Source organism: Trichosurus vulpecula, chromosome 8 (genome assembly GCF_011100635.1).
Source record: "Trichosurus vulpecula isolate mTriVul1 chromosome 8, mTriVul1.pri, whole genome shotgun sequence".
NCBI lineage: Eukaryota > Metazoa > Chordata > Mammalia > Diprotodontia > Phalangeridae > Trichosurus > Trichosurus vulpecula.
In genome coordinates this window covers 154,873,598-154,896,584 of record NC_050580.1, presented here as the reverse complement: position 1 = coordinate 154,896,584, position 22,987 = coordinate 154,873,598, and the positions used below count along the sequence as shown (strand labels likewise).

At 37.0% G+C, this 22,987-nt stretch overlaps 1 protein-coding gene across 1 annotated transcript in view; it reads right to left on the bottom strand.

Moving 5' to 3' along the window:
* Positions 1-22,987, bottom strand: part of GLCE (glucuronic acid epimerase) — a 146,011-nt gene that overhangs the window by 71,307 nt on the left and 51,717 nt on the right. The window contains exon 2 of the mRNA XM_036735198.1: positions 19,630-19,724. The gene's annotated coding sequence lies outside the window, so the exon portion shown is untranslated. The remainder of the gene's footprint in view (positions 1-19,629; positions 19,725-22,987) is intronic.

Below are 22,987 nucleotides of genomic sequence, written 5' to 3'. Positions count from 1 at the left end.
GTAGATAGAATGCTGGGTCTGGAGTCACTTACTAGCTGTGTGACCTTGGACACAAGTCGCTTCACCCTGTTTGCTTCAGTTCCTCATCTGTAAAATGAGCTGGAGAAAGAAATGGGAAACCACTCCAGTATCTTTGCCAAGAAAACCCCAGATGGGGTCACAAAGAGTTGGACAGGACTGAGATGACTGAACAACAACAAAAATATTGCATTAGGCACGGCACGAATATAAAATAAATATAAAAAAGATTAAAATGTTATTGCTGAGAGGCTGCTAGTTGTTACTAGTGGTGGAGGAACAGGGATGTAGGTGTAGATCAGAAAAGACTTGAGAAGCATTTTGACCCAAGCTAGGGTTTCTGGGGGCAGAGGTGAAAAGGGAGTACATTTCAAGGCAGCGAGAGCAGGGACCAGGGCAGAAGAGTTGTAGAAAGGCATAAATAAAGGAGACAGAATGTTATGGCGGAAAAACAAATAGTCGAGTTTAGCCAGAACACAGGCTGTTTCAAAAAGTAATGTACAATAAAGTCTGGAAAAGTAGGCTTTAGTCAGATTGTAAAGAGCTTTATAAGCCCAATAAAGGAAATTATAGTAGGTCCTAAAGGCAGAGGAAGCCACTGGAACATCCTGAACAGCGGAGTGACAGTCATATCTATGCTTCAGTAATATCATTTGGTAGCTGTGTGCAGGATAGTCTAGAGAAAGAAAGGACTGGATGCCAGGACATCAATGAAGAGGCCAGTCTGGATGGAGTGTGATGAGGTAGGTCCAGGCCTGACTCACGGCCTCCCCCAGTACAGGCCCCACACTACTTTGGTTCTTCTCCCTGCCTCAAGTCTCTGCCCGTTCTAGTCCATCATCCCTCCAGCTCTTAAATTACCCCGAGGATCAAATACAAAATCCTTAGTTTTGTCCTTAAAGAACTTCACAACTTGCCCCAGGCTTCTTACACTTGATTTCCTTCCATGTCCTCCCCAGTTCAGTGACCCTGGCCTCCTAGCTGTTCCTCCCATACAACAACACTCCATGTCCCAGCTCCATGCCTTTTACTGGTTGTCCCTCATGCCTGTAATGCTCCCTTTGCTCGCCTTCTCCTGGCTTACTGCAAGACTCCATCAAATCCCACTTTCTGCAAGAGGCCACACCTGGACCCTCCTACAGCTAATTGCCTTCCCTCTGAGAATACCTCCCACTTACACTGTGTCTTTATGTACATAGCTATGTGTACACCCCCACATATATCAGGATGTGAGCTCCCTGAGAGCAGAAGCGATGTTTTTGCCTTTCTTTGTATCCTTAGCTCTCAGCACAGTGTCTGGCACATAGTAAATGCTTAATAAATGCTTCTTGACTGGCTGACTGAAAAAAGAGTCCAGATGGGAGATTTATTCTAAAGATAGAATTGACAGGACTTTACAACTGATAGGATTTTGGAGTTAGGGGGAGGGAACAGTGTGAGATGACTCATACAAAGTTGTGAACTTGGATGAGTAGAAGGATAGTGATGCCTTCAGCAGAAATAGGGAAGCTAAAAGAGGGAAAAGTTTTAGGGGAAGGATAAATTCCATTTGGGTCATAATGAGTTTGAATTGGATGTCCTCCTGGTGGATTTGGAGCTGAGAATAGAGACTCAAGTAAAATATATAGATCTGGCACTCACCTGCATAGAGGTGAAAATTGAGCTGATGTCATATCTATCTATCTATCTAAAAGAAGAAAAGGTCCAGTACAAAACCTTGGGGTACATGTGCAGTTAGGGAAGAATAGTATGGATGATGATTCAGCAAAACTGAATGAAAAAGAGTGGCCAGAGATGTAGGAAGTGAATGCAAAGAAAGCAGTGTCATGAAAACCCAGGGAAGATGGAGTACCTAAGATGGGAGGGTCAAATGCTGCAGAAAGGAAAAAAGATGAGATTTCAAGGTCACTTAAGTCCTCATATCATATCTTTTTCTGAACAAGTGTCTGGCTATGTACCTTCCTCATGTGAAGCTGATTTTTTTTAATCTTTTTGGATTTGGATTTGGATTTTAATCTTATTGGATTCAGCACAGCATATGTGTCTTCTGAAATACTTCTGAATCTTGTCTTTATTCCACATGCTGGCTTTCCCTCCCAGCTTTGTGTCAGCAACAAATATGGCAACCATTCCATCTCTACCTTCATTTGTAAAAATACTGACCATCACTATGCCCAAAGGGCTATAAAATGTGCATACCCTTTGACCCAGCAATACCACTTCTAGGTCTGTATCCCAAAGAGATCATGAAAATGAATAAAGGACCCACGTATATAAAAATATTTATAGCAGCTCTTTTTGTGGTGGCAGAACTGGAAAATGAGGGGATGCCCATCAGTTGGGGAATGGCTTAACAAGTTGTGGTATATGAATATAACAGAATACTATTATGCTATAAGAAATGATGAGCAGGAAGACTTCAGAAAAACCTGGAAAAACTTGAATGAACTGGTGCTGAGTGAAATGAGTGGAACCAGGAGAACATTTTACACAGTAACAGCCACAATGTGCAATGACTAACTTTGATAGACTTATATCTTCTTAGCAATGCAAGGATCCAAGACAACTCCAAAGAACTCCAGATGGAAAATGCTGTCCATATCCAGAAAAAGGATGGAGTCTAGGTGAAGATTGAAACACACTATTTGCTCTCTCTTTTTCGTTTGTTTCTTCTTTCTCGTGGTTTCTCCTGTTGGTTCTAATTCTTCTTTACAACATCACTAATGTGAAAATAGGTTCGATATGAATGTATATGTAGAGCCCATATCAAATTACATGCTGTCTTAGGGTAGGGTAAGGGAAGAAATGTGGAGAAAATCTGGAGCTCAAAATCTTACGGAAGTTAATGTTGAAAATGAAAAATAAATAAATTTTTAAAAATACTGACCATCAGGACACAAAATAAGGCTATAAAAATCAACATTGTTACATAGCAATAACAAAACTTGCAAAGAAACAATTAAAAAAAGAGAATTTAATTCAAAATAACTACAAAATACATTAAATATCTGAGAGTCAATCTAGCAAAATGTACTTGACTTACATAACTACAAGATTTGCTTTAAGGAAATACAGAACATATGAACAGTTCTCAAAAGAACTGCACACTATAAACAGCCATATGAAAGGATGCTCCAAATCATTAAGAGGAATGCAGAAACAGGTCTGAAGCTTCACCTCACACCAGCAACATGGTAAAGATGACAAAAGATAAGACTAATCAGTATTGGAAGGCTTGTAGAAGGATTGGCACACCAATAATAATTAGTGTAAATTGGTCTAATCATTCTGAAACACAATTTGATATTACGCTAACAAAGTGATGAAAATGTCTACACACTTTGACCCAAAGACCCTAATGCTAGAAAGATACCCAAAGAGGTAAAAGAAAAAAAGAAAAGTACCAAATATGTCAAAATATTTATTGGAGCACTTTTTGTAGTAGCAAAGAAGTGGAAACAAAGATGCCTATTAACTAGGGAATGGCTGAACAAATGGTACATGAATATGATGCCATATTACTGAAAGGATGTGATATACAGTGAAGTTAGCAGAACCAGCAGAATAATATACAGTATGACAACAATATAAAGGGAAAGAATAAAAAGGTGAAATTGAATGTTCTGTCATTATGATGACCAACCCTGGCCTTGGAGAAGAGTTGGGAAAATGTACCAACCTGTCCTCATTACAGAGGACACTGTTAATTTGTCTGTTAGTTTTATTTACTTTTGGTTTTTAAATTCTTTGTTACACAGCATGGCTCTGCAGGCAGGAAGCAGTAGGCATGTGTTTGGAAATGAAGGTAATAGAAAAAAATTATCAATTAAAAGTTTGCTAAAAACAAAGAAAACTCAAATAACTGGAAAGATAGTCATTGCTCGTATTTAGGCCGTGTCAATATTTTTTTTTTTAAAAAGTGCTCCCTAAATTAGTTAACAAATTTTAATGCTATACACCAAACTATATATAGAACTAGAAAAGATAATAACAGAATTCATTTAGAGGAACAAAAGATATAGAATCTCAAAGGAAAAATATGAAACAAATCAAGGCAGAACTACTTCCAGACTTCAAATTATATTTTGAAGCAATATTTGGTATTGGTTCAAAAACAGAAAAGTTAAAGATTACAGAGGATAAAATAAGTAATTGTGATTACATGAAGAAGTTTTTGCAAGAACAAAGTCAACATAGTAAGGATAACACAGAAAAAAATTTTTGTGTTGTCTATCACAAATATGGGGATCTGGTGTCTAAGATACTTAGTGAATTATCTCAAATATGTAACACCAAAAGCCATTCCCCCAATGAATTGGGGTCAAAGGATACGAATAATCAATTCTCAAAAGACCTGCAAACAATTAAGAAACATAAAATACTACAAATCACTATTAATAGATTAGCTGAATGAACTAAGCAAGACCAGGAAAACAATATGTGCAGTGGTAACAATGTAGGTGAAAAGGAAAAAAAAACCCTAAATGCTATGTAGTCACAATGACCAAGTTTGTATCTGGAGGAGAGTTGAGAAAATGCACCTTCTCTTCATTCCAGAGGTAAGGAACCACGGATATGGAATGGTTTTTATGTAATATGGGTCTAGCCAGAAAGAGCCTTGCTCTCAGAGAGTAACCCAAGGGGCTCTGCCTGCTGTTTCCAAAGATCTGCGAGGATGTGTAATGGAGAAGCCTGGTTCTCCACTTCAGAGGATGCACAGAAAGTATTCTGTGATTGTTACCTGTCCCCTTGAGTAAGGAAGAGGTTCCTGATTGACTGCTGAGTATATAAAAGGCACTAACTAGCTATTTAGATCTATCTCTTTTACCTGGTGGTGAGTCAGACAAGAAATGCTATGGGGGACAGAACTTGGGACTCCCCACCCGGGTGCCAGGTGGCCTAGAAGAACATATAAATGCTATGTTGCTTATGTTTCTGTCATGTCTATTCTTTCCTATATTTAGATGCTGAAGGATTGTAAAAGGAATCACCTTATGAATTGCAAAAGATCAGAAAAGCTAGCAGAGTTTGTCTGTAGCCATGACCACCATAGCCCTGAAGAGCTTGACCCAGCCTGGAAATGGACCAACCCACAGCCAAGATACTATGGTTCAATAAGAAAGGGAGTGACTTGTCTGACTTATTCATCAGCTATGCTGCACTAAGAAGTGACCTTGGGGGTTGGGGTCTGGGAGTAGGGCTGTGTGTGAATCCTTTGTAACAACTATTTTAAGTTTGAGTCCACTCTCCACAGTGACCAACGTCATAGAGGGGTGAGTGTGCTCCCAACTGTGAAGAGGGGTGTTTGAACTTCTGTTCTTGTTTTACCTTCTCAGGAAATATCTCTTTACAAAAGTTAAGTGATATTAATTGCTTACTGATGATACTGGGAGATACTAACTGGTACCTGTAAATAATATTGGACAGTAATCACTGGCAAGTGATATTGGGGAAAACACACACTAGAATGGGGACTTGAGAATAGGAAAAATGCCCCAAACCCTCAGGGGTATCCCTAGAACACTCAGGGAGTGGCAGTAACGTTAAGGACCCCAAAAGTCTATATAGGCTACAAATATATACTCTATGACAGAGGTGTCAAAACTCACTGTCTGTGAAATAAAATTCCTGAGGGCCCAAACCAAATTAAAATGTAATTGGAAAATGCTTAACAAAATAAATATCAACACAACACAAAGAAGATAATGTTAATTTGTGGTTTTCTAAGTCAATATGCACCCTGCACAGATCTGTTTCTATTTGAGTTTGCCAAAACTGCTATAAGACACTGTTAATGCATTGGTTTTGCTAAACTATTTTCCCCCTTTCTTTTAAAATCTTTGTTACGAGGTATGACTCACTAGGGAAGGGGAGAGAGAGAATTTAACAACGAATATGATATAAAAACAAAAAAAACATAAATAAAAATAAGGTGATTTTTAAAAAAATTATCCTTTTAAAAAATCCTCTCATTTTGCAGATGAGGAAATGAAGGCTTAGGAGATCTGGCCACTACCATTCAGCTAGGTACATAAGTCTGAATGACAATTTGGATTGGGTCTTCTGACTCCAAGTCCAATGCCTGTTCTACTATATACTATGCTACGCTTACTGGCAAATTAGTAATATTTTAAATTTTAAATGGAGCTAAATAAACTGCCATTCCATAAAGCATGTGATAGGTGTTTTCACTCCATATCTGCTCCTTACAATGAAGGAAATTTAAGCACTGATTTAACAGTCTCTCTAAGCTTACCCCAAACATCTCAGAAAAATGTAATCCAGCCATCAAACTGGAGATTAATATGGAATCTTTCCATTATTTACAATACATTATTACTTGCAGTGTTTGACTACTTAAAAGTCTTACTCATAATTTGCCTCTCTTACTAATGTATTCCATTTAGTTCCTTAGAATTACCATCAACAGAATCTATGACATGCTTTAAGACAAGGGTAAAAACAACCACATTTATACAGTATTTTGTAAAAACTGAATTTGTTTCTTCACAGCAACCCTGTGAAGTAGGTAAAACAAATATCATTCCTATTTTGCAAATGAGTAAAATCAAGGTTTAGAGCATAAGTGATTTGCTTGCAGTTACATAGTGAAGGGTCAGAATAATGGCCTGAGCTTCCAATCTTCCAACATTTTTACAGAATAATTTAGTTCTCTAGTAAGCAAGAACCTAATAAAAATGATTCAAATAAATGCAACCACTAAAATCTAAATATTTTTCCACTCTATTTTGATAAGGTAAAAAATTCAATTAACTTCTAAATTACAGATTATTCGGCAGTAGACTTTGATCTGCAAAAATGCAGGTGATAAGCACATCCCATATTTTGATTAATTTGGCCAACGAAGCAATATATCACAGGATTTTTTTAAAGTAAATCAAAAGTTGTCAGTCAACGTATATTTACATGAGGCAACTCTACTTAAACAGCAACAACAACATTCATTTCTACCCTATTTCACCCAGGATGATCACATTCACTTGACAGAATGTTCTAGGTTACATATTTAAATGTAGACTTTAAATGATCAGGAAAACAAGCAGCCATGAACACTGCACCCCTGAGGAGCAAGTGGCCTGTGTGCTCAGCCAGCAATGGAATAACCCACAACCAAGAAACTGTTCTGAAAGCAAGGGAACCACTGATGGGTTGGATGCTATGTAGCAACCACTTTAACTCTGATGCTGGACTAAAGAGATTTTTACCTATCATCCTCCTAACTATGTGACTATACAAATATCTTTAAGCCAAAGATACATATCAACACCTCTGCCCAAATATATCCAGCTAGGCTCTGGAGGCGAGGGAGAAGGAAAGAAGGCACAAAGCACTTTTCCGTTTAATCTGCATTATTAACATGCTCTCTCCATCACTTTCTTAAGTCTAGACAATCAACAAAACAACAAATCAAGCCATGATTTGCAGTGTTTGCTAATTTCAAGGCGTAAGTGCTCACAATGAAAATGAACAACTGGCCCTTGGGGCTTCAGCACGCCACTGCATATTTCTATCTTTCTGCCCGAATCTGCTCCTGCTTCAAACTTCAGAATATTTCCGTCTATGGTACAACTCGCTGGTCTCCCGCGTGCATGACCTTGGTGCTGTTTTTTTTACTCCTGATCTCTCCTATCCAACTAGTTACCAAGTCCTATCTATTCTACTCTATAACACCTCACTTCCATTCTTTCCTTTATAGTCCAACTTAAACTTGAATACAAACCCTATGAAATACTCTAAAAGGTATTCCTGCCTCCATTCTCTCTGTACTGCAATTCATCCTTCACATTACTGCCAGAATAATCTTACTTATACTAGGTCATTTAACTCCTCTCTTCAAAAATTCCAAGCAAATTTCAGCCTCTTTTCACTGGCATTCTTGGCTTTGCCTTTTTAGCCTTATCTCATATTATTCTAAGCATGCATTCTATGCTCTAAAGAGACTGGACTATTCTCTGACTACTGAATAAATGTTATCTCAGATTTCCATGCTTTTGCTTAAACTGTCTTCTCTATCTGTAACATCTTACCTCACTTTCCCAGAAAATTCAACTCAAATGCCACCTGATAGCTTTCTCTGACTTCTCATTAGTAAAAATAACATTTTCTTCAATGGATCTGTGATCTCATCAATACGGTTTCTATCTCCAACATGCAGATTGAAACTCATTCCCACTTTTTCAGCCTATGAGACACTTCTGTGTATATGACCATAAATTCTCCACTGAGGGTCCACCAAAATGTTTAGGGGAGACATATTCCTTTAGACATATGGATGCTAAGTAGATACCAATGAAGCCTAAGAACTGTCCACTGGTGATACCTCACTTTAGCCACATAACCAGCCAATCTTCTTTTTCAGTACGCTCTTTCACAATGTTTGTCTTGTGCATTCCTTTGCTGGAAATACACTGCAGTCTACCCAAACCCACTATGCCCCTAGCCATTGTCCTTTGTGTGACCTATGACCTCCACTCTTCCAAGATGGTGGTGTTTTATGACTTATAGCCATACATTACATAACAAAATGGACTTTTCTTTCGGATAGAAGCTTGGAATAATTAAAAGCACACAGCATTTTTTCCAAATGAACTTTAGCTCACTCTCCTCCTCCTATACAATTCTGGGCCAAGTTCACCGTCCATACAAACTGCCTCTAAATTTACTTTGGATTTTCAATATAGATTTTTGAGGGAAAAAACAACAAACCATTGATTCCTTGAGGAAAGCGAGAGAAAAATGATTGCTCAATTCTGGAATGTTAACTAGGGCTATATTTTGAGATATCTTTTTCTTGTTTGAGATTCCTATAAATGCTACCTGCAATATTCCTGAGGTGGGAAGTCATGTGGGAGGGCAGGGGACTGTGCCAGTATGGACATCTTCCTCTATCTAAACTAGAAATGGCCTGGATAGAGATGAATGACATGTTAAATAAAAATATTTCTGGCAGATTGGTACCTAAAGGCAGAGAACAGTATTAATATTGATATTTTTATTCAATGGAACAATAAAAGAGAGAACAAGAAGAAGTGTCAAAGATTTAATTATGCATTCTGAAGGATGGTTCAATAAATACTTATTTCATAGAACAGAATTCTATAGCTAGGCAGCATAGTAGGTAGAGGGCCAACTCGGAGTCAGGAGGACCTAAACTTGAATACTGCCTCATATAGTATTTGTGTGAGCCCCGTACAAATCACTAAATGTGTCAGCCTTGTTTTCCTCATCTGTAAAAAAGGGGATAATTATAGCAACTACTTCACAGGCCGTTGTGAGGATCAAGTGAAATAACCTATGTAAGGTGCTTTGCAAGCACCCCCTAATTTTTAAAGCCAGGAGATACGAGAAACAATCATTTAATCCTTCATTTCACAGATGGGGAAATTAAGGCCACAAGAGACTGGAAGTGTAACTTACCTACCAACATAATACTGCAATAAAAATTCAAATTCAAGCTTCCTGATTCCCAGTGTAATGCTCTGCTTCTGACTCAATTTCTACAAGATACAGACATTCATGATTACCTAGTCCAATCCCTTCATTTTACAGATGAAAAAAACTGAAGCCAAGAGACGTTGACTTGACCAAGATCACAGCAATCAGGTTTTGTAACTCCCCTCTTTCCACTTCGACACAAAGTCTCTCTACCCAAAAGAAAATATCTGTTACCATGAGAATACTCAAAAGAATAAGCACTTCCAAAAGAGAAGTTCCAAAAGTGTTTTAAGCAATGGCAACAGAACCAGAACAGGTTTAGATAGCTTCCCAAGATGGCCACCTTGATGGGCCTTTGAACTCCTACCAATTTTAAAGGAAACTACAATACTTTAGATAAACAAGCTCAGATAAATTTTTTAAGTCAAGTCACTATCAGTTAATCAGTAAGAATTTTAAAAGTGCCTATTATGTATCAGTCCCCAAGACCTAATAAAGCAAAGCAAAAACAGTCTGGCTGGGGAGAAAATATCTAAGTATATACAAAACAGATACAAGATAATTTTGAGGGGAAGCATTAGCAGTGACAGGCGTGAGCTAAATTCTCAAGGAAGCTAGGGATTTGGAGAGCTGGGAGGTCAGGAGGAAGTACATTCCAGGGAAGGAGAACAACCAGGGAAGGCACAGAAGTAGGAGATGGGTACTGTGCAGAAGGAAAAGCCAGAAGGCCAGTCTGACGGGGCAGTATGTGCCCTAAAGATGGGAAAGCTCATATTTGATCTTTGGTGGTAAAAGGGAGTTGGTACAGTTGATTAAGGAAATGACATGATCATACACCAGCTTTAGGAAAATCACTTTGGTAGCTGTGGGATGGATTGATTGGAGGAGAGAGGCCTGAGGAAGGGACACTAATAAGAAAGCTGTTCTAGTTATACATCGTACATTCCTGAACTCATAACTAGCCCACAAGGCAGTGCACTGGGGAAGTTGGAATAAAGACCACAAACGAAACAGTGCCCACCCGACTTACGTTGTCAGGTGAGACAAAAGGTGCATAAGTATATAAATTATACACAAAATAAATACCAGGTGGTTGGGGATGGAAGGCACTAGTAGCCAATGACAAGGAGTAGAGGTAATCAGGAAAGGCTTCATTCATCTAGGTGTGTTTGAAGGAAGTGAGGGATTCAAATCACTCATAACTCTGATTTTTTTTAAAAGAAATAATCTGTATTACGGAGGGACGCACACGAAGAATTAAATGGAAATTAGTTTTGGCCTTTTAATTTTAACTCTCAAAGCAAAAGATAAGAAGTACTCTTACTACATCTTCTATGGAAGAAATTCTACTGAAAGGACTTTCCTATTTAACTAGTTCTATTTTCTCTGAAAGCAGTGACCCAAAATCTATTTTTAATGTTAAGTTCCCCAATTCTTAGAAAATCAGTTTCAAAGATCCAGTCACCTTGCTTTTGAATTCAATCAAAATAAAGATTTAACATTTATTACTGCTCCAAAAGAAAGAGAAAATACCTTCAAAAGAAAACATACATTGTCCCCCTTCCTCCCTCTATGGAGCCTGGGCCTTCTTCAGAGACTTCTTGTTGTAAAGTTCTCATCTCACCTTTTCAACCAGAACATGTCTAGTCACACCAAGAAAACTCTGACCTTCTTATACATCAGCCCTGTCTTAAGATCACCTAGGGCAGGAAGGGAAGAGACTCTCTTTGATGGTTCCCTCTGGAAATACTTCTGGCAATTAAACCAAAGCAAATTAATTCAAGATTTTCTATGATTCTATAACTATCCTAAAGCCTCTGTAACAGGAACGCATATGATAGCCTAAACCTAACTTCCTGGCCTCAACTTCCACTATTCCAGCCAAACTGTACTTGCTATTTCTTTTATATTGGCTATACTCTCTTGCCTCTGAATCTTTATTCCTGTGCTTTTCTCCATCTAGAATCTCAAATCCCCAAATCTCAAAGCCTAGGCCATCCTTAAAAAGACTTTCATAAATGCTACCTTATTCAGGCACTTCATTCTCAACCTTGCAATGAGGTGAGATTTTTCTCTCCTCATAAATCCAATAAAATAACTAGATTTTATGGGTTTTACATGAGGCAAGAAAGGGATGGGTTCAAGTCCTGTCTCTGACACATACTAGCTATTTAACTGTGTAGAAGTCAATTAGGTTCTATAGACAAGTGCCAATCTATATTGCCAGAATTAGTCTCCAATGAATGAACAATAATTTTCACTATGTAGCAGGCACTAGTCTAGGTTCTGGAGATGCAATGATAAAAAATAAAATAACCTCTACTTGCAATAATCCCTTTTCTTATATTCTATCAAGGGAGACATGTACATATATAACTATATACGGAATACAAAATAAATATACAGTGTTTAGGGATGGCGGGCACTAGCAGTTAGGGGATCAGGAAAGGCTTCATGTGCAGAAGGTGGCTCTTTGACTGAATCCAAACTTCACAGAAAATATCCCAATACTGTGAAGTTTGGATTCAGTCAAAGGGACGCGCTTGAGGTCCTAGAGGGCCCCATGTGGCCGTGAGGCCACAGGCTCTCTACCCCGGTTAGATAATAACAGCAATACTGTAGGATGAGCAGCAGTGAACAACGTAGCTATTCTCAGCAATACAATGATCCAAGACAATTCCAAAGGACTTATGATGAAAAATGCTGTCCACCTCCAGAGAAAGAACAGATGGAGTCTGAATGCAGATCAAAGCATATTGCTTCTACTTTATTTTTCTTGTTTTTTTTGTCTGTGTTTTCTTTCACAATATGACTAATATGGAAATATATTTTACATGACTGTACATGTATAACCTATATCAAACTGCTTGACTTCTCAATGAGGGGGGAAGAAAGGGAAAGAAGAAGAAAATTTGGATTTCAAAAAAACTCCAAATGTTAAAATTTGTTTCTACTTGTAATTGGAGAAAAGGAGTTTTTTTACAAAAAATTACTCTGACAGCTATGTGGAAAATGGATGAAAAAGAAGAGGGACTTGAAGCAAGGAGACCAATTACAACATTTCAGGCAAGAGGTGATGGAGGTCTGAGAAAAGAGCAGATACAAGAGATGTCACGGAGGTAGAAATGGCAATATTAGCAACTGATTATGCTGAGTAAGGGAAAGTGAAGAGTAGAAGGTAACACAAAAGTAACAAACCTGGAGAGTGGAAGAATGGTGGTGTCCCCAATAGAACCAGGTAAGTAAACAGGACAAAAGGGGATGGGAGGGATAACGAACACATTAAGTTTAAGATGTAACTGGCACATCCAGTTTGAAATGTTCAATACCAGAGAGGTGATGGACTCAGGGTGTAGACTGAAGCAAATATTTCTTGGATATGGCCAATTGTTTTGCTTGACTGTGTATATTTGTTACAAGGGCTTTTTCTTTTTCCAGCAGGTGTGTAGAGGAGGAGGATGAGAGAGAAAAATGTTAACTGAAAAAAAATTAATGTCCAATAAGCAGTTGAAGATACTGGAAAGGAGATGTAAATTTCTGAGTCATCTGCATAGAGATGATAATGAAAGCCAAGGGAAATCACCAAGAGATTGGAGAGAAAAGAGAAGACGATCCAGGACAGAGGCTTAGGGTACACCCAACATTTTAGGGGACAATCGGGAAAGGTCTCATATAGAAAGAGGGTGGTACTTGAGCTACAGATTTAGAGACTAGGGATTCTAAGAGGCAGAGGGAATGGGCTGTGCATTCCAGGGGTTAAGGTGAGCTTGGGGGACACAGATTGGAAATAAGGAATATTAAAAAGGTCCATTGGATTCAACTAAAGAATATATAAAGGGAAGTAATGGGTAATAAAGCTTGCCAGATTGTGATGGACTTCATAGAGGTCAAACAGAGGAATTTATATTTGATCCTAGAGGTTAACAGGGAGCTACCCACGTTTATCAAGGAGAACAACATGTTAAAATCTTCACTTGAGCAGCTGTGTAGAGGATTGATTGGATTAGAGAGACACATGAACCAGAGAGGCCAACTAGGAGGCGATTGCAGGAGTCTAAGTGAGAGGTAATGAGGACCTCTACTAGGATAAAATACTAAGCAGTGGGAGAGACATGATATGGTGGAACAGGAAGACTTTTGTGGGAATGGGGAGAAAGTGTCAGAAATCCAAGGAAAAACTATATGTAGAGGATGGCCAGAAGGTTTGGCTGGCCTGAATAAGTAGATGTGGAAGGTAAAAGTATAGGATAAGCACAGCTGGTTTTCAAATGTTTTTGGTTTTTTTGCAAAATTCTATTCTGGTTGAAGGGGGCTCCTCTTCATTTATCAGTACCACACTCTATGCCTCCTATTTCTATTTCTTCAACTATATCCCATTTCAGTAGGCTAATATAATAAAACTGTGGTAAAAAGAAATAATGGTCTCCTAGAAATCCAAATTCCCATGAAATTAAAAACAAAAAGATTATTAAAAAAAAAGCAGAACATGTTATATTTCTTTTGGACTTGCTGCCCTGTCTCTATGAACTCATTTAACTTCCCTTTAGGATCTGGGTACGTGGGTCAATGATTATTTTCACAACTAGTCAAACAGTAACTGAGTAAATGGAGGAGAATCTTGGGTTCAGGACTTTATCCGGTGGGCTCTGAAGCAAGGCTTGGACTAATCAAAGATGTTAAGTTGTTTTACTCTGGTGGGAGCACATAGACTACTTTGAAGAGGCTAGAGATGCAGGGATCTTCACACCAGGAGGGCCCCACAATGATGAAAGCACAGGCTTGGACAAAAGAGGAAAAAAAAACTTTCTTGAAGGCCAAGTACTTTATCTGAGCCTCAATTTCCTCATCTGTAAAATGGAGGACAACAAAAGGCTGTTATACAGAAGATATCCTGAAATTTTACAGTTTCTGCAGAAACATAAATTTTATTATGATCTCACTTGGTCTTTTATGCACTGCAGAACCTAGCACTGTAGGCATTTCGCACAGTAGCCATTAAACATTTAAGTGAATACAGAGCCAACTTCCTCAGTTCTTGACAGAGCTAATACTTCCCAATAATTATGTTCATGTTCGCCTACAAGTATATTTTAAATTCCAATATTTATTGTTTTCATACTTATAATACACAGCTAAAACAGCCCCCCCTCCCCCTTTTTAAGGTGCAATTGTCAGAACTTTACATATTCAAAGGATTTTCCTTTTTAAAGTGCTTCTATGTGTGGTACATATGTGAAGAAATTATAATTAATTTATTTGTCATATACTTAGACTTAAATGTAAATATGGCATTTATCAGAGTTTGTCCAATCTCATAAGAGAGATTTTTGTCTATTTTCCTTTTCTTCTCCCACCTAATTTTCAAAGGGAGAAAAACTTTTCCATAGAACATATCAAAATCACAAGCTAGTAAACATCTAACTTTTTCTTTTTATGTGAAGTACCCTACAATTCTTTCTATTATCTAACCACTTGTACTGAAAAAAGCAAAGTGACCAGGAATAAGGTGCCAAAAGTTCCACTGGACTCCATCCAGTTCAGACATCTGGAGCATCCTATTCAGTTCCAGGCCCATTTTAGGAAGCGCACAAAGTAGCAAGTGTCTAGAGGATGGTACCCAAGATGTCAAAGGGCCCTGAGTTCATACTACATGAAGAGTGGTTGAAGGAAATGGAAGTATTTTGCCTGGGAAGACTTAGAAGAGGAGATGACAGCTTTCTTCAAATGCTGTCTTATTCTGGCTGGCTGCAGACAGCAGAACCAGAAGAGATGGGTGGAAGTTGCCAATGGGTAATTTAATGGTTGATATCAAGAAAGAATTTCTAATAATCAGAATGATATTCCTCAGGAAGTAATTCTCCCTCAATGGCAGTCTTCAAGCAAAGGTTGGATGACAACCCATTAGGCACAGAGTAGAGGGAATTTGGGTTTTTGGGGGTATAGATTGGACTAGATGAGTGATGAGATCCCTTTCAGTTCTGTGATCCTGTGAATCAAATTACTTTATTTTCCAAAATTAATTCAAACCCACAATTCCCTTTGGTTATGTTTCTATAAGGCTTTTTTGTTCCTTTTGCTGATCTGTTTCATAACACTAAATGCAAAATGGTTTTGGTCAGAACATGTACAGCATTGTCAAATGTATAATAACTTTTAGTTGCCTGTACAACAGTCTGTTTTATAGCATCTGTTACAAAATTCTATATTAAAGAGAGCTCTGCTCCCTGCGTAGAGACCTGAAATATAGTCATCTAGCACTTTTTACAGAAACTGCAGAAATGTTTGCTGGGATGTTGCCTTCGAAAGTACAGAAGTCCGGTGGGAAATATTAAATCAGCAAATAAAATTAAGCGGGTCCATGCATTTGTAAAAATTTCAAAATAAGAGCGGCACCTCCTGAAAAAACTGCTCTTTCTGGAAACTTCCACTTGGGGAAGATTTTCAACCTGAACCATCAGCTAAGGTGAGGATAAGAAAAATAAAGCATATTATAAGAGAAAGAATACCTGACTAGGAAAAAGGAGCCCTAAATTCTAGTGTCAATTCTGTCACTACTTACCTAGTTACTGTGGACAAGTCATTTCACCTGAGTCAGACTTTCTTCATTCCTACGAAGGTAGAAAAAGGCTATATGCTTTGGGAGGTATAGTTCCAAGAAATAAAGAGGCAATAGTCTCACTGTATCACTTGTTCAGGTAAGAATTCATCTGAAAAGTTCAGTTCCAATGCTGAACATTGGAACGTTCAGTTCGGGAGGGCACTGTTTAAGAAGGGTATTGATAATAAATCAGAGATAATAAACCTAATTGGAGGGAAACTAGACTTATTCTATTTGGCCTTAGACGGCAGAATCAAGGCAAGAGCGGTAAAGAGACAAGTTTAGGCTTAATGTTAGAACAAACTTCGTAACGACTGAAGCTGTCTAAAAAGTGAATGAACAGCCTGGGTGTTAAGATGTAAAAAAAAAAAAATCCTCACATGTATGTGTTAAGATTAGATGGCCACTGATATCCTTCTCAGGGTACTTCCAGAATATTCTATCCTCCAAGAAGAGAATCTTTTAATGTGGAAAGGTAGTGGTGGTAGAATTAATTCACCACAGCAAGCTACATTGGTTCCCATTTAGACCACCCTGGGGAACCCTTAAAAATAAAATGAAGTTAAATCAGCCTGATATTTATAAATTCTATACCCCAAGTTTCCTACTCTTTTTAAAAGAGCCCTGATTTCACACTTAACATGAATGTATCTTCTCCTGAAGGCAAATCCAACAGCTAGGTGGCATAGAGTGCTGGCCCTGGAGTCAGAAAAACCTAAATCCAAATCAAGTCTCACATCCTTACTGGCTGTGTGACCCTGGGCCAGTCACTTAACCCTGTCTGCCTCAGTTCCTCATCTGTAAAATGTGATGGAGATGGAAATGGCAAACTACTCCAGTATCTCTGCCAAGAAAACCCCAAATGGGGCCACAAAGAGTTGGATGCTATTGAAACAACTCCACAATAACAAAAGGATGGTACACTACCACAGATCTTATAACATCTTAGTAGCAAGTAGCAGGATGTGTTTCGAAATCCATGTGTGTGTAGGTGTAGTGTGCATCTTTTAATAAAATTTCCTAGGGAAGAATCAAAAAAAGGGATTTTTTAATATCATCTTCTTGGTTGATAATCCCCGGGAAATTCAAGACCTTATTTATAAACTGACAGTCTTAATGGCCTGAGATACATACTTTGCTATGGGTCGGGATCCATAATATTAAAAGACTAAAATTTACCTGCTAAGGACAGCAGAGTCATGAGCAAAAGGAATTTAAAAATAAACCCATGTAGGGAGCATGATTTTACCCAATCAGACATTTAAAGGCTTAAACTGAATCTTTAAAAGATAGAAAGGATGTTCAGGCAAAAAAGAAACTGTCCCCAACATTATTTCAATGATTTTCTCAAACTGCTGGTGACTCAGTGTCTGGTTTTTAAAAAATGAAACAACATATACGAAGTTTGAAATTATTAATGATAAAATAGAATTATAAAATCATGATAAAATAGAAAACAAGAATAACTATTTAGAGAAGGTAATTTTCAAGACATCAGCCTATGAATACCACTTTTTTTTTCCAGTGATCTAGCTAGCTTACTTCTTTGTATATATGATGCCAAGACTATATTCATACAGTTAAGCTTTTGAGATTCCCATCAGTTTTTCAGCAGTTTAATTTCATTTATCCCTCACAACTCAAATCTACAGGCATTTTTATCCTAAAAGTTATTCTAATTTAAATATAAAGCTCATGATGCCAGTATAAACTGACAAAGAAACATACCTAAGATTATGAACTTATTACTTACACAAAGGACGAGGCAAAACTTTCTGGCACAAAGGGCACCTTCAACCACATACTTAAGTTACAGTTACCCCTCAAACTCCTGCCTCCCCAAACCTTCATTCATTCACTCTCTTAAACTACTTATTAAGTTTTCATTATAAGTAAAGAATTAGATACAAAGCTAAAAAAATCAGAGTTCCTACCCTAGTCTATATCATCTTTGTATAAAATTCCCCTCAAAAGGTCTTTTAGTTAATTTTCCTAAACCTTTTAGAAAATGACTAAGTTAAATGTCAGTTTGTTATTTGTAAAGGGTCAGTAACACTACTGTGCTTGTTTTAAAAAGGACAAATTGAACCTTACGATATTATAAACTTTAATCAATATGCTAAGGAATTCAGATATGAAAATTACAAATGGGGTATATTGAAATATAGGGAGCAACGAAACAGACCTCTTTAAAAAAATTTTTTTTTTAAATCCCCTATCTTACTGTTGCCAATATGATTAATCTGGTTCCTAGCTTGATATTTCATTCTGGGAAGCACACTAGTTTATTTTTCTTTCTGTTGAATCTCTTTAGGTTTCTCCCTTCTTAAATCAAAGAAAAGCCTCTTTTAAATGGACTTTATGTAAAAGCAAACAAATAAAGGAATAGAACGTACAAGCCAATTATGAAATCCAATATGCTATGCTCAAGTTATTTCATATGCTAAAGATAAAAGAGGCTGTTTTCTTAATCAAATGGATTCTTCATTTGAGTCAAATTTTGAGAAAGTCTATATTAAATGTTTTATTAATATTCTTTGGTAGTCAGCAAAGAGCATTTTGAAATATCTAAAAATGTAGATCATGTTTAAAAAATACTCCTTTTAAATCCCCTATGTGGCTTGGTTATAAAATAAGACTCTTCAGCCAGCAGATTTGAGTCTAAGATTTTGCACAATATTTTCTAGGTTATAATTTTAATTTCTTCCCTAATATTATTCTCTAAACTTATGTTAAACATTTATCACAAACACAAAAATTATTCAATTTATACTTCGAGGACTAAAACATATATTATTCAAAAATAAAGCCACCAAAAAATACTTTGCATTACAACGATTTCCTTTAAAAATCTCATTTTCTCAGCCTTTTATGTTATCGTGACGGATGTTTACAAACCCTCATTATTATGCAATAAACAAATTACTCACCTATTAGATGACTGAACAAATCAAAAAAAAAAAAGAACGAAAAAAATCACACACGAAAAATTGGGTTTAAAAAAAGCAACAAATCCACCGATAGTCTTACTTTGAAAACTTTTAAGAACAAACTTAGCCTTCATGTAATTATGAGCATTATTTTTATTTACCTTGCCTAATTTGTCTTCCAGTATCTCAAAAAATTAGGTATTTGGCTCAAAAATGAAATTACTCCTAGATGTTACCAAACCCTCTTTCTGATGCGCAAGCATATTCATATGTATGAGTTCATGTGTGATAGATCATAAACTAAAACCAGACCTCGTATTTCTATCATTGCATGTATTATAATCACATAGCATTAGTCTTGTTGATATACAGCCTCTTTTTTCAGTCCTCTGAGCACAGAGGTTATAAAGATAACACATTCAGTATCCTGTCTTATGCCCTTTTGAAGGTGGAAGTTGTTGAACAGAACACCATTTAAATAGTGGGGATATTCCCAAAATTATTACAAGCAGAAACCAGCAAATGCCAAGCGAAACCAAAATGTTAAACTACATCCTTGAAATAAGTAGCAAACATAAACTTGAAAACATGCAGTATGACACGTAAAATTTTATTAAACAATTTTACCTTAACCCAAATGAAACACTCTAAATTCTAGTGCATCTCTGGTTTCAAACTTTCAGATCGTATTTGAATCAAATCTTCAGTCCCTTGCCAAGCACCTAGAGTAAGAAAAATAAATGAAAAACATTTAGGTCATCAGTGCTTTTTCAAAAGACTTATACTTTGCATTTTAAAGTTTGCAAAAAAAAAATCCTCTTATTTAACTTCTGTCTGCTTTTAAGGCAGAGTAAATGACAAATTTCTATACTCTATTCCTGACGTGCAAAATCACTGGATGATCAAAAGCATAAATGTCAGTTCCTCTAAGACACTGCATCAACTGCAAAGGAGTATAATCTGCTATCTGCCACAATCCCACATAATTGAAGAGTAAATCCCTATGTGTGCTTAGTGGCACCAAAGCTTTCATTAAAAACATTTCTGAAGAATTATAATTTAAAATCAGTAGAGAATTTCAGGGAATGGAATAAAAAGTTACTAGCTGTACTTCAAGTTGTATAAAGAAATATTTTGAAAATGATCTAAAATATAATAATTGCTTTCTATATATATTATTAGGGGGAACTCGATTTGCCTTATTTAAATAAGGAAGATAAGAAGGGGAGGTCAACATACCTGACAATAGAGTACTTCAGAATTTAATTCAATTCTATGTACTTCTGTACTGGGTTTAATTCACATTGTCTCTACTTATTTAATACATAGTTCTGAGAGTCTTCGATGAGTTTTAAAAATTTGTACATTTACATACATACAGTGAGTCAAAGTAGATTACTATTTTGTAGAGCTTGTACAAAGTAGAGCTTCTAGGACATATTTAATATTAAAACTAAGCACTAAGCAAAAGTATTTCTTCTGTATGAAAATCAACACCATTAATTCATTTGCTTGCATATAAGATATAAACTTAACACATGAATAAACAGATTCTATGTAAAAATTTAAATCAATTTTTATCTTTCCATTTATAAAATAAGTTTTAAGGATTTTTATAGCGTATTAGCAAATTCAACAATTTCACGTCATTTTATGTTTGCTCCTTGATATAAAAAGAAGGAATGTTCTGTTAGGAATAAGATCTGTCTTTGCAGTATTTTTCCTTGGATTACACTTTAATTTTCTAACATTAAAATGACCTCCAAGAATGCATGCTTATTTTCCCAAGAAACATATTTGAAAAATATATGACCTACGTCTGGTACTGTATTTTTGCCTTCATTGAAACCATGTATTTGTAGGTAATTCCTGCAGTGGTTCACTAAGGTCAGTATAGCTTTGGCACTCATTAAAAATAATGCCCATGCAAATCTACATGCTTATTTCTTCCCCTTGTAATCCTCTCAGTCAACGTTCAACTTAATAAACGCAAAGGCAGCTTTAATAATTCAAATCTTTCTTTCAAGGATGTGATGTGCCTGTCAGAAGTTTCTGGCAATACAGTAAGTAAATTTCTTCAGTATTTCCACAGCTTTGCATACATTTAAGTCTGTCTCCTGCTTTTTTAATGTCAACAACTACAGCTTCTTTTCTGTCTTTGAAAGGATTAGGCAACTCATAGGCATTTTTCTTAGTACATCATGCACTATTAAGTGGCCAACAGAATTTCATTCCATGTTTTTAAAAAAAGTTTCCTAGCCAATCTTTATAATTGATTTTATTAAATATAAACAGGATGATACATCTTCTCAGTTACTAGCTTTTCAAACATGAAAACTATACTGAAATCAAGATACATTGATGTCCTACAGGCATTTCCAAATCAACATGTCTTAATACAGAACTCACTCTTATGTCCTTATTCTACTTCATTCTAACTTCCTTTTTTATGTTAGGGACACCATCAATCCCTTTCCTGCTAACCTAGATTGTGTAGCCTAGGAGTCATAATCAACTCTTCCCTCTCACTTCCCATATCTAATCAGTTGCTCTGCCGGGTCCATCCTATCCTCACAAGATCCCTTTATCTTCTCTCCGTTCATCATAATCACCCTCATGACCTTGTACCTAAATTATTACAATAGCCTCCTTAAGCAGTCTTCCTGCATGTGGTCTCTTCCCTCTCTAGTTCATCCTCCACAGTGTCAAATAGATATTTCCTAACTTTTTATCTTGATTGAACATGTTCTAGCCAAACTGACCTATGTGATGCCCTTTACATACTACATTCTATCTCCTGTCTCTCTGATCTTGCATGGTTTTGCCCCTGTGGTTGAAACATACTGCCTCCTCACCTTCCTCTTAGCACCCCTACCTCCCCTCCAGGTTCGCTCCAGGGTCACCTCCGAGGGGCTTGCCTGATTCACTTAGCTGCTCGTCCTTCCCTCATGGCCTGCCTTATAATCCAGTGCCTCCATAATTTTATGACTTGGTCCTTTTTTATACCTGCAACTTTACTTCCCACTACCCTCCAATGTGAACCTTCTACCCAGTCTCTTCATCTTACTGAAGTTCATTCAAACTTCAATGAACAATGAATTATGAAGTTTGTTGAAAGCTATTTCCAGCTCATCTTAGCTTCTATGCTTTTGAAGACACTATCTTTTCCATCTAGAATGCCCACCTCCCTTCTATACAGCTAACCAGTGCCTACCACACAGTAGGAACTTGATGAATGTTTGGTAACTGACATCAAATCTCAGTCATCCTAAAAGATCAGCTTTCATCCCATCACTTCCTCTTCCATTAAGCCTTTCCCAACTACTTAACAACAATGCAGAGCTCTCTGACGACCTATGTTCATTCATTATTTTATAAGCACTTTCTACGTACATGATGCAGTATTAGGTACCAGACAAACAGGAAATGGTACAGGATCACAGAATTCAGAACCTTTAGAGATCAAGTTCAATCACTTTATTTTACAGATGACGAAAATGAGTCTTAGAAAGGCAAAAAGATTTTCCTTTTCACAAAAGGTTACAGAGCTGGGATTCAAACACAAACCACAGATTTAAAATTCTATGCCTTTATCTTGCCACAATACTTGATAAGATAAGCTGAGAGAGAGTAAGGAGGCTTATAGAGGAGATGCTATTTGTGAGGAAAGACACTACCTATTCTGGAATTAGGCAGGTAAGAATTAGGCAGGGGAGAGTTTACCAGGTTTGAGAAGACATTTCAGGCAGAGCAAAGTTGGGTAGTGACAAGTGTGTGTCCAGAGAACAGCAACAAAGACAAAAGACTGAAAGCTAGAAGGGCCTTCAGGAGCTGGCCAATCCAATCTCCTAATTTGACAGATGAAAAAACTGAGGCTTTATGTACCGACAACCTATTAGTGTGCCTGTCACAACCCCTTTAACATCTGACTATTTCCATCTTTTGTCCACTCTGTCAATTTAGAAGTATGAGGTGAAGCCCCCGC